The sequence below is a fragment of the Peromyscus eremicus genome, chromosome 15 (genome assembly GCF_949786415.1).
Source record: "Peromyscus eremicus chromosome 15, PerEre_H2_v1, whole genome shotgun sequence".
Classification (NCBI taxonomy): domain Eukaryota; kingdom Metazoa; phylum Chordata; class Mammalia; order Rodentia; family Cricetidae; genus Peromyscus; species Peromyscus eremicus.
In genome coordinates, this window is record NC_081431.1 from 41,244,958 (window position 1) to 41,260,133 (window position 15,176).

Here is a 15,176-nt window from a genome sequence, read left to right on the forward strand (position 1 = left end):
TACCCATTGAAACGTACCCAAGAAAACGTATTTTTTATGCTGGGAAGCAATTGTAACTGGGGCTGGCTGGTTATTAGTAGAGAAAACTCTGGCAGGGGATAGATGTAGCCACCTGGGGTCGCCTTTCTATCCTTGATATTGTAAGCGAATTGCTCAGTTTTTGCTCACGCCAAAAGGACAAATTATCCGTGGAGCTGCTCAGAATTCTCCCTGATGGGAGTTTAACAGCTCTGTAAACCTTAATGTGAACATGGATTTCCAGTGGCAGCAATGTGGGCAAGCTGTGAGTATTTTCCTAAAGGCTGCTCAAGGCCTTTGAAGAACAACAGAACCCCAGTTTCTGGTATTTGAGACTGAGTGTACGTGGAGCCAGTTGGAATACTGTCTGTTTACACTAGCTGTGAACTCTGTGCTGAGGCCCCACAGCTCCTGAGCCGAGGTGCCTTGGGAAAACACCTGCCTGCCTTCTTGCTCATTTGGAAGGACACTGTGTTAAGTTGTGAGTTTATTTTGAAGAAAACATTCCCATTCAGACCATGTTACTGTAGTGCAGATAATAATTATGACTTGGATTATTCTGGATTCTTCACTTTGCTAGATTAGTTGGGAGTCCGTGGCTTTTTAAACTGTGATTCCATTATAACCAAGTCCACCCACCCAAATTAAAATCTATTACTTGCTGTCTCTTTTTTCCTTTTCTTCTCTCTCCATTCATTATCACAAGAGCGCATGTGTGCGTGTGTGTGTGTGTGTGTGTGTGTGTGTGTATGTGTGTGAAGGGTCTCACTGTACAGTCCATGCTTGTCTGATGCACTGTGTAGACCGGGCCTCAAACTCGCAGGGTCCTCTGTCTGCCTCCGAGGCACTACGGTTACAGGCACCCATTGTACTCGCTGCTTACTCTACTGTTTTTGTTTTGTTTTTAATACTTTTTTGAATTTTTAAATTTCTTTTTAAAATTTTAATTATTATTTTTTTTCTTTTCTTTTTTGGTTTTTCAAGACGGGGTTTCTCTGTGTAGCTTTGGAGCCTGTCCTGGAACTCGCTCTGTAGCCCAGGCTGGCCTCAAACTCACGGAGATCCACCTGTGTCTGCTTTACTATTATTTTTTTAAGTCCTTAGGTTCAGAGCAATAAACAACATCGGCCCTAAGACAACGAGTTTAAAATTCAAAAACAGCAGCAACTTTCCTTTCCTCTAGAAACGAACAGATGTTTCTTAGGAACTTACTGGGTGCCTGTGTAGATGCCGAAGGCATACAGATAAAAGACACAAGTTCTGTCATCCTAGCCCTTGTGAAGGGCACAGATGGGCCAGTAGAGTGTTGCCATGTGTAAGGACTATGATTATTACATACATATTTTAAAGTCATACTGTGTTGGGGCTGGAGAGATGGCTCAGCAGTTAAGACGACTTGTTGCTCTTGCAGAGGTCCAGGGTTCGATTCCCAGAACTCATAGGGCAGCTCCTGTTCCAGAGGATCTGATGCTTTTCTGACCCCTGTGGGAACTGCACACACATGCTGCAGGTGCATACACACGTGTAGGCAACACACTCATACACATTCAGCAAAATATATAACCATAAAACAAAAAAAGTGTGAAAGAAAATTACTTTTCTTCCCAGAATAATCAATATTTAACCTGAGTCTTCTTAAAAATAACTTTTACAGCCGGGCGGTGGTGGCGCACGCCTTTAATCCCAGCACTCGGGAGGCAGAGCCAGGTGGATCTCTGTGAGTTCGAGGCCAGCCTGGGCTACCAAGTGAGTTCCAGGAAAGGTGCAAAGCTACACAGAGAAACCCTGTCTTGAAAAACCAAAAAAAAAAAAAAAACAAAAAAAAAAAACTTTTACAGCTGGGTGGTGGTGGCTCACGCCTTTAATCCCAGCATTAGGGAGGCAGAGACAGGTGGATCTCTGTGAGTTCGAGGCCAGCCTGGTCTACAGTGCCAGTTCCAGGACTGCCAGGGCTACACAAAGAAAGCCTGTCTCAGGGAAAAACAATGCAGTATTACAAAGTGAGACCCTGTCTTAAACAAAACAAAACAAAAAGCCAGAGAGAGTCATTAGCTGCTCTCACAAAGCAGTGAAGGAATTTGGCTTATAAGGGAACCGTGTGGAAGAGGGTTGGAAAGGGTGTGAGAGCAGATGACAGGGAGCCGTGCTGTGAAATCTGCCCTGGGGACATGACGCGGCATTGCACCTGTGAACGCTGCAGTCATGGGTTCCTACACAAGACCACGCTAACAAGACCAGTCGGCATTCCAGCAGGCGCCCCTGACGGGACTCGGGGGGTACTAACAAAAAGGAGAATGTAGAGATACTGAGGACATTCCTGTGGAGAGAGGGAGGGAGGAGGTGGGGTGCATATGATCAAGATGCATCTTTTCCATGTATGAGTTGTCAAAGAACAAATCAAAGAAAAGCACATCCCTCTAAACAAGAAAAGAATTTGGCTTAGGTAGAATATGACTAGTGCAGGAAAGACGACCTGGGACAAGTCAGGTTGTCAAGATAAAACAATCACACAGGGTCAGGTTTTGTGTTAATGACTTAAAATCTAGCTGTATTGAATTTATCCAATTTCATGTTGCATCCCTGCTCCAGCGCCCTCAATTACTGTTCTCATATGCGTCCCCCAGTTCAAGCCAGCAATACTGGCCAGCTCCCTCGGTGTCTAGACCTTTTCTTTCCTGAGCCAGCAATGACCTGGTTGGATTATGTTGGGTCTTGACCCTCTTTGACCAGGGATAGGTCCTCTCACAAGAGGTGCATGAGGTCTCAAGGCAGGCTTAGGCATTCTCTTCAAGCATGCAAGACTTAGACTTCTAATGGACAGAAATGAGCGCAAAGGGGTCAGGGGAATCTGGAAATTCCAACCTGGGGGTTCAGTACTTTTGTGTACATCAACCAAGATGTACCCAATCCATCTCTGAACCTCAACCATTGCCCATTAGGACCTGCCTTGGTGTAACAATCCTGTTCAGCCTAAGGAGTCAGCCTTCGCTGAAACTTGGTTAACTTTATAAAAATCTCAAGACTCTGTTTTTCTGCTTTTCAATAGGAAGTCTGTCTTTTCATGTGTTGTCATAGTATTGCATAACTTTTCCTGAGGAAATATAAACAAAGTCAACTCACCCTAGATGGGGCTTCAACAACATACCAAGAAAGCTATTTCACAAAAGTCTAGTTTGTTGAACCAATGAGTTTATATGGATGACTTAGAGGACTATGGATGAAGAATTAAAGGAGAATGGATAACTCAAAACCAATTGCATCACCAAGAAGCCCACCTCAGTTTGAATAACAACTTACAAAACTGCACTCTTAGGGCTCTCTGAAGAACTTGTAGGAAGCTTAATACAAATCAGTTAGACTCTTCTTCCTGCTAAGTCCTTACTGCAAGGAGTAGCTCTGGGGAGTGTCCTCATGAATCTTGTAAGTTTCAGGAACTCCCTGAGACTTGTAGGTTTTATATTTCATTTTATTTTTATGTGCATTTGTGTTTTTTGCTATGGGTGTTGGGGTCCTCTGGAGTTACAGACAGGTGTGAGCTCCCATGTGGGTGCTGGGAGTTGAACTCGGGTCCTCTGGAAGAAGAGTCAGTGCTCTTAAGCCCTGAGCCATCTCTCCAGCCCCGACTTGTAGGTTTTTTACTTCCTGAGCATTATAAGTCTTGTTTACTTCTTGAGTCTTAATGAATTTCTCTTCAAGAATATTTCAATTTAGAGGAAATTGCTGCACTACATTGTACCCCTTCCTCCAGGTTTTACATTCCTTCTGTCTTGTCTTCTGTAATGATCCCTGAGCCTTGAAAGAGGTCATAGAGAAGTCTGACTATTTTTCTTCATTACAGCAACAGTCACTTGTTTTCGAAAGCATGATGAGGTTCTGAGTCTGCAGTATACTTCCTATTGGAAAAAGAAGTTTCCTCCCATGACCAGTTAAGACTGATAGAAACAGTGATTTGTTGTTGGTTGTTTTTGCTTTTTGGGGGGGCCTGCCACACAGCTCCCAAATAAATCACACATAGAGGCTTATTCTTAATCATAAATGCCTGGACTTAGCTTGGCTTATTTCTTGCAAGCTTTTCTTAACTTTAAATTATCCCATGTACTTTTTGCCTCTGGACTTTTACCTTTTTCTTACTTCGTAATCTTACTTTCACTCTTACTCCATGGCTGGCCGTGTGGCTGGGTGGCTGGCCCCTAGTATCCTCCTCTCCTTGTTCTCTTGCTCTTTCTTCTTTTTTTTTCTCCCATATTTTTCCTTCTATTTATTCTTTGTGCCTGAGAGCCCCACCTATCCTTTCTCCTGCCTTGCTATTGGCCATTCAGCTCTTTATTAGACCAATCAGGTGTTTTAGACAGACACAGTAACAGAGCTTCACAGAGTTAAACAATGCAACATAAAAGAATGCAACACATCTTTGCATTATTAAACAAATGTTCCACAGCATAAACAAATGTAACACATCTTAAAATAATATTCTCCAACAGTGATTCATAGCCATAACCACAAATGTTTAAAAGGCAATTTGACAGGAAAATCACATTTATTTAACAAAGCAATAGCAATGACATCCCCACTGAGGCCTATTATCTCCCTAGTTCTTGGTTTTTGCTCTGGCTTACAGTATACCATCTGTGAGTTCCCTCCTGTGTTATAGGCATTAAATATAACAGGAAAGCAGTTGGTCACACCCAAAACAGTTGAGACACTATTATACCAGTGAGAACTTCTGGCCTGACATGTTGGTCCTGTAGCATGCAGGGTCAATAGCCAAGCAGAATAGTTGGTGACAATTCTTCATCTCCTGGTATTATGAAAATAAGCCAGTAGGATGGGAGATTCCGTTCAGTACAGGCTTGATTTCTTCATTCCATTCAGCCAAAACATCTGGTGTCTTCAGCAGGAGGAAGTTATCTAGTTGTGGCATGCAACCAACAGCAATAGCAATAACCTTTATGGTCTGTGGTGGTTCAGGGGCCTCCCTGACTGTCTTCCTTAGGTTTCCTATTTCAGTGATGAAACACCATAACCAAAAGCAGCTTGGTTTATTCAGCTTGTATATCCTGAATCACAGTCCATTGAGGAAAGCCAGGGCAGGAACTCAAACCAGGTAGGAACCTAGAGGCAGGAGCTAATGCAGAGACCACGGAGGAGTGCTGTTCACTGGCTTGCTCCTTATGGTTTGCTTAGCCTGCTTTCTTTTAGAACCCAAGATACCAGCCCAGCAATGGCTCCATCCATAATGGACCGAGCCATCTCCCATCCATTACTAACTAAGAAAATGCCCTGTTGTCTTGTCTACAGCTGGACCTTATGGAGACATTTTTTCCAGGTCCCCTCCTCTTAGATGACACTAACTTGTATCAAGTTGACATAAAAACTAGCCAGACACTGGCCCACAGCTCAAAGGGAGGCAACTTACTCCTAGCTTTGGGATTTTCATTCAGCAGTCTTATAGCCTCTGGGAGGGCCCCTTTCTGCCCTTACAGTACCCTTAAGAAAACAACAACTCCTTAGCTACTGTCTTTACTATTCCTCTGGATGCTCATGTACTCTGTACCTCACTCAAGGGTCAATGCTGCAGAAAGAAACATTACAGATGATGGAGAGAATCTCTCAAGGCTTCCCCACGTGGATTTCTAGTAAGTGCCATCTGGGTAGCTAAGAGGATAGAGAAAAGGGATCACCAGCAAGGTCCAACATAGCACAAAAAGGTCCAATCGCCTCTATCAGTTGTTTCATCAAAAGAGCAATATTGGGTTAGCCGTGTGTATGGGGAACACCACTCCATCTAGTCCCCATATTTCATGTGTTCTGTGAACCATGCAGCCTCTACGTCCTGGGGTGCTGCTTCTGCCTGAAGCCACTGCAGTCCCTCCACGCCTGACGGTCTTGGGAGGACTGCCTTGCTCCGTTACGGTCTAGCCTAAATCCTAGCGCCGTGCTCTAGTTATGCCAGCCCCTACGGCCAGACCCCTGGTTCTTTTTTTTTTTTTTTTTTTTTTTTTTTTTGGTTTTTCGAGACAGGGTTTCTCTGTGTAGTTTTGCGCCTTTCCTGGGACTCACTTGGTAGCCCAGGCTGGCCTTGAACTCACAGAGATCCGCCTGCCTCTGCCTCCCGAGTGCTGGGCTCAAAGGCGTGCGCCACCACCGCCCGGCTCAGACCCCTGGTTCTTATAGGCTTCTGGCCAGCACTATGGCCCTTGACTTTCTATTGGCCACAACCAGCTTAAGGGCTGGGTCAATAATTTCCACCCCTAATATAATTTTTTTTATATTAGGAGAAGCATATACCGAATGCTCTGGGGTGATACTAACTGCCCAACTAATACATTGAGCTTAATATATTTTTTTTTAACCTGTACTACTTTCTCATTCAAGATTCTTATGGCTGGTATGAACCAGTCCATCAAGGACTAACGTCCCTTGTGTCCCTCAGTTTATGCACTCTTTGTCTTAAGGAAGGATAGGTAGTTATTGTATTCTGTTTCTCTGATCCCATCCACTCCCATGTTCCACAGCCTCACAGGTCAAGTTCTCTTCAACTGCTTGTTTAAAAGAGAATCCAAGGTCCTAACTATTTCCTGACTATTACAGTTTCCTGTACTAGGTCATGGTTAAGCCCCCTCTGTAGGCTTCATCGTGGATTGTCTTTCTACTGAAGGTTGAACTGCAGAACAATAGTCTATCACTTCTACCTGGCTTTCTTCCCCCTCCCTCTCCAAGTGCTTTTTACCTGATACTCAGTGTCTAAATAGTGGGGACTGCAAGAATCACATAGCTAGCTAGTGGGTGCAACGGAGGGTCTGCTCCACCTTCTGCACTGTGGTGGGCATTTCTCCTTCATCCTAGCTTGTTCCCTCCCGCACTGTTCATCTGTACGTTAGTGAAGACCTTGCTTAGCCAGGGCTGTCATGCTATGGGCTTCCAGCGTACACACGTCTACCACATCCTATACTTCAGTGAGACTGTTTCATGTTACTGTCATTTGGGGCGTTGAAGCATCTGCAGGAACAGCCTGAATCCACACGTTGTCTCCTGATGAACAAATTTCTAAAACTTTATGTGAAAATTACACTCTAACCAGCCATGGTGGCACATGCCTTTAATCCCAGCACTCGGGAGGCAGGGGCAGATGAATCTGAGTTCTGAGTTCGAGGCCAGCCTGGTCTACGGAGTGTGTTCCGGGACAGCCAGGGCTTCATAGAGAAACCCTGTCTCAAAAAAAAAAAAAAAAAAATTACCTTCTATTTTCTATCAGAAAAAGATTTCTGGTCAAAACTTCTCTTTCTGTCTCACTGTGTAACCAAACCTAGGCTTGTAAATTCCTTCAAGTCTGCAGCTGCTGGGCAAGCTGCTCTTCTGAATCTTTTTTTTTTTTTCCTTTAAAAGGAAGAAGCAGACCACTGACACATAGTGACAACTGGCTCCAGGCAAAACGGAAAATAGGTAAGGGTTTCACAGGTCAGAGGTCAGAGGTCCACTCAGAATGAGTTTCCTTAACACTTCCTTTTCATCTCCAGCAGGGACTAGGGCTCAGGGACAGAAGAGAGCCGCGTGACATACATACAGAAGCACAGTAGTGGCTGGAGGGAGATAACCAGGTCTGAGAAGTCTTCCTGGGAGTGGCACATTATGCCCCTGAGTTCCAACACTTGGGACACAGAGGAAGATTGCCACAGGTTCGAGACAGGCCTGGTCTACACAGCAATTAGAGCCAGAGCTCCATAGACCCTGTCTCCAACAAACAAAAACAACCTTAAAATGTTGTTTTTAACAAAATCTCAGGCGTTGGATTTTACCAGTGAAGACTCAGGAGCCAGAGGCTGGGGTGAAAGCCTGCTAGCTCAGAGAGGCCGAGAACGCACCCAGCTGATCCTCCTCCTCAGCTGAGGTCCCTGCAAAGCTTTTTAAAATGCTGTCTCAAACAAACAAACAAAAACTCCAGCTGCAATGCCCCTCCCTTCTTCCTGTGTGTCTCTCTACTCGTCCTCCTGGCTCCCTCACGCGCTCTCTGTTTTTTTTTTTCCTGTTCACTTCCTGTCAACTGTTGCTTGCACTGCCTCTTGACCTGACTTTATGCAATCCTTTTTACAACATTTAAGCAGAAAGCTCTTGGATTAAAGGTGTGTGCTAGGGGGCTGGAGAGATGGCTTAGAGGTTAGGAGCACTGGCTGGTGCTCTTCCAGAGGTCCTGAGTTCAATTCCCATCACCCACATGGTGGCTCACAACCATCTGTAATGAGATCTGGTGCCCTCTTCTGGCCTGCAGGAATACATGCAGGCAGAAAACAATGTATACATGATAAATAAGTAAAATATAAAAAAAAAAAAAAAAAAAAGGTGTGTGCCAGGACTGAGCCACAGGTTTTCCCAGGGTTCACACAAATATCCTGCAACATTAAAATGCGAAAGAAAAAAATCATGAATAAACCAACCCAGAGAGTCCGCCTAGGGCTAGTGGATGGTAGCCAGGGGAGGAGAAAGTTTGCGAAGAAATGGGCACGGACTGCTGGCGGGCGGGCGCAGGTTTTCTTTCCAGGAAGTTAAGACTGTAACTATTTGTAGCGATCGTACATGCTACCAAGAACTGAACTCCACTGGCTTGTATGCTTTGTGTTAGCCAGGGGCTCACTACGCCAGGCTGACCTTGAACTTGCTATATGTCTGAAGATGATCTTCAACTTCTGATCCTCCTGCCTCAGCTTCTCAAGTTCCAGGGTTGCAGGCATGTACCAACACCTACCAACTGAGATACACCCCCAGCCTGAACGGTTGGCTTAAATGGATAAATTATCACTATTTTTTAGTCTATTTTCATATTTACTATTTTACAATATTTTATTAGTATATATGAATTATGCACAATAATGGGTTTTATTTTTTCATACATGTACGTAACATGTTTCAACCATATTCATGCCCCCTTCCCTCACCCTCTCTTGTCCCCCACTTCACTCCTGCTAATCCCCCTCTTTTTCCCAGCTAGCCCCCCTCTTAATCTGGGTGGTTTTTCTCTGTTGTTGTTACCCAGTGAGTGTCATTAGGGGCACTTACAGGAGTAAGTGAGTTTGTCCGCCATTGAACAAATACTTCCCACCAAACATTAAATCTTCATGGAAAGGTGGAAGGCCCTCCTCCTCCATGACGGGTGAGGATGGGCTTGACCTTGTGCAGGACCTCTCGGATACCCCGAATTCAAGATTGGAACGGCCTTGTCACGCATGGAAGTCAGCGTTCCACGCCACTCCCAGGCTTCCTCTGTTTCTCACACTCTTTCCTCCCTCCTTTCATGATGTTTCCTGCACCTTGGGAAGGTGATTTGGATGTCCCACTAATGACTGGACCTTCAAGAGTCATTTATTCTTTTGGGGGGTTGTGGCGGGGTGGGGTGGAGCAGTTCTGAGACAGGGTTTCTCTGTGTAGTCCTGGCTGTCCTGGAACTCACTCTGTAGACCAGGCTGCCTTGAACTCACATAGATCCGCCTGCCTCTGCCTCCTGAGTGCTGGGATGAAAGGCGTCTGGGGTGTCCGCTATTGGAGGGAAGGCTCATCTGTAAGATGACATTTGCATAAGGATTTAGAAGGTGTCCAGATACAAAGGGATCATTTTCCCATCAGCAAGTTGTCCCCAGGCACAAAGAACACAGGGGCATAAGGACATAACTCTAGCTTAGGGACTTTAACATTAATATGTTATTTTAATGTCCCCTATATGATAAAGATTTTTATTTTTGAAACAGGCTCTCATGTAGTCCATTTATTTGTCGGCATTACTTACCCAGCGTGAGAAAACACGGGGAACAGTGGGTGGAGGTGGGAAGGCCTACAGAAAAGAAAGGTGCATGAGGGGAGGGAGAGAGAGAAGGAGAGGGAGAGAGATCAGGGAGCAGGTAGAGTCTGCTTTTATAGGTCACCTCTCGAATGCCACACATGCACCACGCTGTGCCCGGATTATACATAGGATGTGAGGCCCCCGAGTGACGAAGCATTTTGCCTGACTGCTGACAGGACATGAGCTAGGAATAATAATAGTCCAGGGGTAACCCCAACTCACTATCTGGCTGAGAATGACTTTGCTCTTCTGATCCTCCACCCGCCCCAATACTGAGATTATAAGCATGTGACCCCCAAACCGGATTTATTTGGTACGAGATGGGACCCAGGGCTTGCTGCAAGCTAGACAACTCCTCCACCAACTGAGCTACACCCCAAAGCCCACGATAAGGGTACATAAGGCTTATGTTGTCCAGAGAAGACATAACGAGCGCATCTGAAGATTTAGGAATTTTGGAGGTTTTTTTTTTTTTTTTTTTTTTAAATTTAAGACAGGGTTTCTCTGTGCAGTTTTGGTGCCTGCCCTGGATCTCGCTCTGTAGACCAGGCTGGCCTCAACTCACAGAGATCCACCTGCCTCTGCCTCCCGATTGCTGGGATTAAAGGCGTGCGCCACCACCACCCAGCAATTTTGGAGTTTTGTATAGTGGAAACTTGGTTTTTATTATTTTGGAGATGGACACAAGAGGATGATGGGAAATGTGACTGGATTTATTTCTTGATTTTCCCAATTGAACAGATAAATAATTATTTTTTAAAAGCGCTCCAATTAGCAACGAATTCCTAAATAGTCTATTTTTTTTTCCCCCGCCTCGGTACATCAGCTACTTCCTCGCCCTTAACTCTGCCCAAACTCTATAAGCAAGTATCTCTCTGGAAGGTGGACGCGCTCCAGAACATCTCTCTAGAATGTGCATCTCCTTCCTCTGACCACAGGGGGGCACTGGAGAGCTTTGGGGGGGGCAGGTGAAGGCCCCAGTCCCAAAGGGCTGGGCGCAGCCTGAAGCATTCCTGCCTGCGGGCGCAGCTCCAGCTCTGACTCAGAAGTCTACCGTGCAAGCTCAGACTTCTGACCGCCAGCACTTTGGCCTCCAGCACGCTGTTCTGCTGAGGCTTCAGCCTTTGACGGCATGTGCTGACCCCTCTATACTAAAACCAAGACAAATGCGGGCTTTAAATTTCATTCTACATAAACTGCACAAGGTCTCACCACACTGTTAAAGGGCACGTGTATGCCCCTAGAAAGAGGCAAGAAAGGCCACCACCTAAATCTCTGTCTAAAGCTGCCCCTGAGAAAAGCTAGCGGCCCACACAGGTCTTCACAGCCGGCAGGAAGCTTGCATTTCGGTCTTGATGGAAAAGGTCTCTAAGGGATACCAGGTTAACTCGTATCCCATTGAAAAGAGCAGAAATTCCCAATAAGAAGGGGAACACTCAGCGTTTACGGCAGCCGGCAGATGAGATAAAGCGCAGAAACCATTGAGGAAGCAATTGACTTCAACACACACACACACTTAGGTATTTGTGTTTTGAACACATAGGCAAACACAAGAAAAGAATAGGAAAACAGTTGGTCCAGCTGTAACCACTGTGAGGAAAGAGGTGGTGTTACGGAGAACGTGGTTGCGAAGAGGAATTTCCTATTTCACCCTGTAGAATTCTCTATTGCTGAAGTGATCTAGAGTAAAACCTACGCTCTGCTTGTTTTTGTTTTGTTCTTTCGTTGTGAAGCAAGGTCTTGATATATTATTCAGGTTGCCCTTCAACTCCAAACTCCTCCTGCATGGGTCCTCTGAGTGCTGGATTAAGGGTGTGTGCCACCGTGCCTGGCTCTCCAGGATCTTGCTCCTGTTTCATACTCTTCTTAACCTGGTAAAATGATCAGAAAATGAGTATTCATTTTTCTATGATTTCACATTTACATCTTAATTCGTGGATCTGTATTTATGGCATTTAAGGAACTTTTAGACCAGCTGGAGACAGGCTTGGCAGCTAAGAGCATTTTCTGATCATAAAGGATCCCAATTCAGTTCCCACACGGGGCAGCTAGCTCACAACTGTCCGTAACTCCAGATCCAGGGGCTCTGAAGCCCTCTTCTGGCCTGGATGAGCCCGCATTAAATTGGACATACCTACACACAGACATACACATACACGTAAAATTCTTTTTTAAATCTGAATAAAGAAAAGCTTTGGAAGGCTGGGTGTGCTACCATTCACTTTTTTTTTTTTTAAGTACAAATTCTTTTTTTTTTAAATGTATTTCTTTTTTATTTTATGTGCATTGGTGTTTTGCCATGGGTGTCGGGTCCTCTGGAACTGGAGTTACAAGACAGTTGTGAGCTGCCATGTGGGTGCTGGGAATTGAGCCTAGGTCCTCTGGAAGAGCAGTCAGTGCTTTTAACCATTGAACCATCTCTCCAGCCCCTGGCATTCACTTTTAATCCCAGGAGCTGGTAGTGGCAGGGCCATCAGGCATTCAAGGTTTGCTTGGGCCACAGGAGAGAGACCCTGTCTCAAAGATGAAAGAAACAAAATGGGTCAGGGACATAAAGCAGGGCTACAGTACCTGCCTACCACATTGAAAGCCCCAAATTCACTCCCACAGCACAGGGGGGGACGGGGTGTCCAATTGTAGCTCTTTGTCTCCGTTTTGAAGCCCATTGAATTCTGTGGAAAGGAAAGAGAGTCCTTACACTGGAGGAAATGAAGTGTTTCCTGGAGGGAAAAGCTTAGATAGTCTCTTCTGGTCCTGATGCTGAACCCTAAGCCTGGAATTCCCAGGGAAGAGGCCGTCAGGAAGACATTGCTGGAGACAGAGATGCCTTTTAACACATAAGCAGAGAACACCAGGATGCTTGTGAGGGCCAAGAGCTCTGGAAGCCAGGACAGACTCTGGGGTCTGACTGTGTGAACGCAGCCCGCTGTTAGCTATATACCCTTGAGAAATGTATTTGTTTTTCTGAAACTCATTTGCTCTGTCTGTCACTGGGAATAATGGCGGTTGTGATAATTAAGTGACATAATATGGACAAAGACCTCAGCACTGTGATTGGTCTCTACGTGTGTTCAGATGATGCAGCCTGCTCCCTAGGTTGGTAGCATGAGGGAGACCTGTTCCTCTTTTTCCCCCAGGGTACTCTTGAGCGGGGAGAAATAAGGAATATGTAGATAGAAATATAGAGGAGAGAGACAGTTAGAAACACAGGATAACCTCAGGAGGGCCTGGGTCAAAACCCACCAGCCCCTTCTGTCTCTACTAAAGGGTTTTTAAAGGAATGCCAAGGGGTGGAGAAAAAGATCTCCCCCCAGCACAGCCAAGTGCAGACCATTCCAGACACCTGGTGACCATCCCCTAATGCAGCCCTGCTGTGTAAAGCAAGCTCAGATCTCACTAGAAAGCTTTTGTGGGCTCCCACAGTAGCAAAATGGAATTCTTAACTTTCCTGTTCCCCAGTTTGGTATATGGGTCCCCTAAATACTTAGGCTGTGCCACAGAGAAAATTCTTCTATGCTATTCCAGGCAGTCACGCAAATCAGTTTATTGGATCAGAAGTAGAATGAGTCTACATTAAAATATAAGAATTTGATCCATTAGAAATGCTTTTTTCAAGCTAGGTGGATGAGTTACTTTTCTGTTGTGTGCTAAAACACCATGACCAAGAAAACTTAAGGAAGAAAGAGTTTATTTTGGCTTGAGGTTCCCGAGGGATGAGTCCATGATAGCAGAGCAGAGCCATGGCGGCTGAGTACTCACAGCTCCAAACTTCCAGAAGAGAGAAAGGGGGCGGGGCTCCATTCATGTAGATCAAGTACTTTGATCATGTCTGCTTGCTCTATCTCCCATTTTCTCCGATTCCTGCTAGTCCCACGCCTTTTCCAAATAGTCTCTCTTCTACTCAAACCCACATATGAGAGAAAGCGCGCTATTTTCCTTTCGGAGTCTGGCTTTTTTCACTACATAGGCTGATCTCAGTCGCATCCATTTACCTGCAAACAACGTCATCTTGTCCTTCGTGATGGTGGGAGGAGACTCCTTTGTGTATGTGTAGTATACACAACACAGTTTCTGTTTTGTTGTCCTTTTGTTTGGTTGTGTTGTTTTGTTGAGCTAGGATTTCATGTAGACCAGGCGGACCTTGAACTCCTGACTCTCCTGCCTCTATACCCCAAGTGCTAGGATAACAGACACATGCCGCCACAATCAGGGTGTTACCACATTATCTTTGTGACCCATTTGTTGACAGTGCCCTAGGCTGCCTCTGTAACTCAGCATAGTAAATAGTGCTGCTGTAAACATGGATGTGCAGGTGTGTCTGGGGTGTGCTGACTAACTCATTGGTTCTATTCCCAGGAATGGTAGAGCTGGATCACATGGTAGTTCTATTCTTAGCTTTCTGGGGAGTCTCCGTATTCACTAGTGGCTGGTCTGGCTCATATTTTCAGCACCAATGGATAAGGGTTCCCTTTTCTGTGCATCCACTCCAGCATTTGTTATAAGGGTATAATTTTTCACATGAGAGAGAGAGAGAGAGAGAGAGAGAGAGAGAGAGAGAGAGAGAGAGAGAGGTGTATGTGAGGTAGCATTTATTTATTTATTTATTTATTTATTTATTTGTTTGTTTTTTTCAACACAGGGTTTCTCTGTGTAGCTTTGCGCCTTTCCTGGAACTCACTTGGTAGCCCAGGCTGGCCTCAAACTCACAGAGATCCGCCTGGCTCTGCCTCCCAAGTGCTGGGATTAAAGGCGTGCACCACCACCGCCCGGCGTGAGTTAGCATTTATGTATGTGCACATATACATGTGTGCTGTATGTGCACATGGGTGAGCCTGCATGTAGAGGCCGGAGTTTGATATAAGCTGCCTTCCTCAGCCTTGGTCCACCTTGCTTTCCAGGCTTTGCTCACTAAGCCGAGAGCTTGCCAGCTTGCTGGACTAGTTAGCCAGTGCCCTCCAGGGATCTGCCCTGAGGATACTGATTTGATGGGGTCCTATGGGGGGGCGGGGTGGGGGGAGGGGAAGAGAGGAACAGACCGCTTGCCCCAAATCCCCGAGGTCAGAAAGTAGGTGGGAAGCCACAGGTCCTTGGGGTACAGTCCATCAGGCAACAAAGCTAAAAGAGGAAGTGTGGACCGCACGGTGCAAAGCCTTGACTGCTGGTCTGGGGCATGTGACTGAGGATGGGAACAGTGAAATCTTCAATTCTTGGTGCCAGGCACAGTCCCCAGTCATTCTGTCCCAACCCACTTCAGGTTTTCTAGTCAATCATTAGTTAACGCTGGGATTTTGAGCTTCTTTCAAAACATTAACTTTTCAAGGATTCGAGA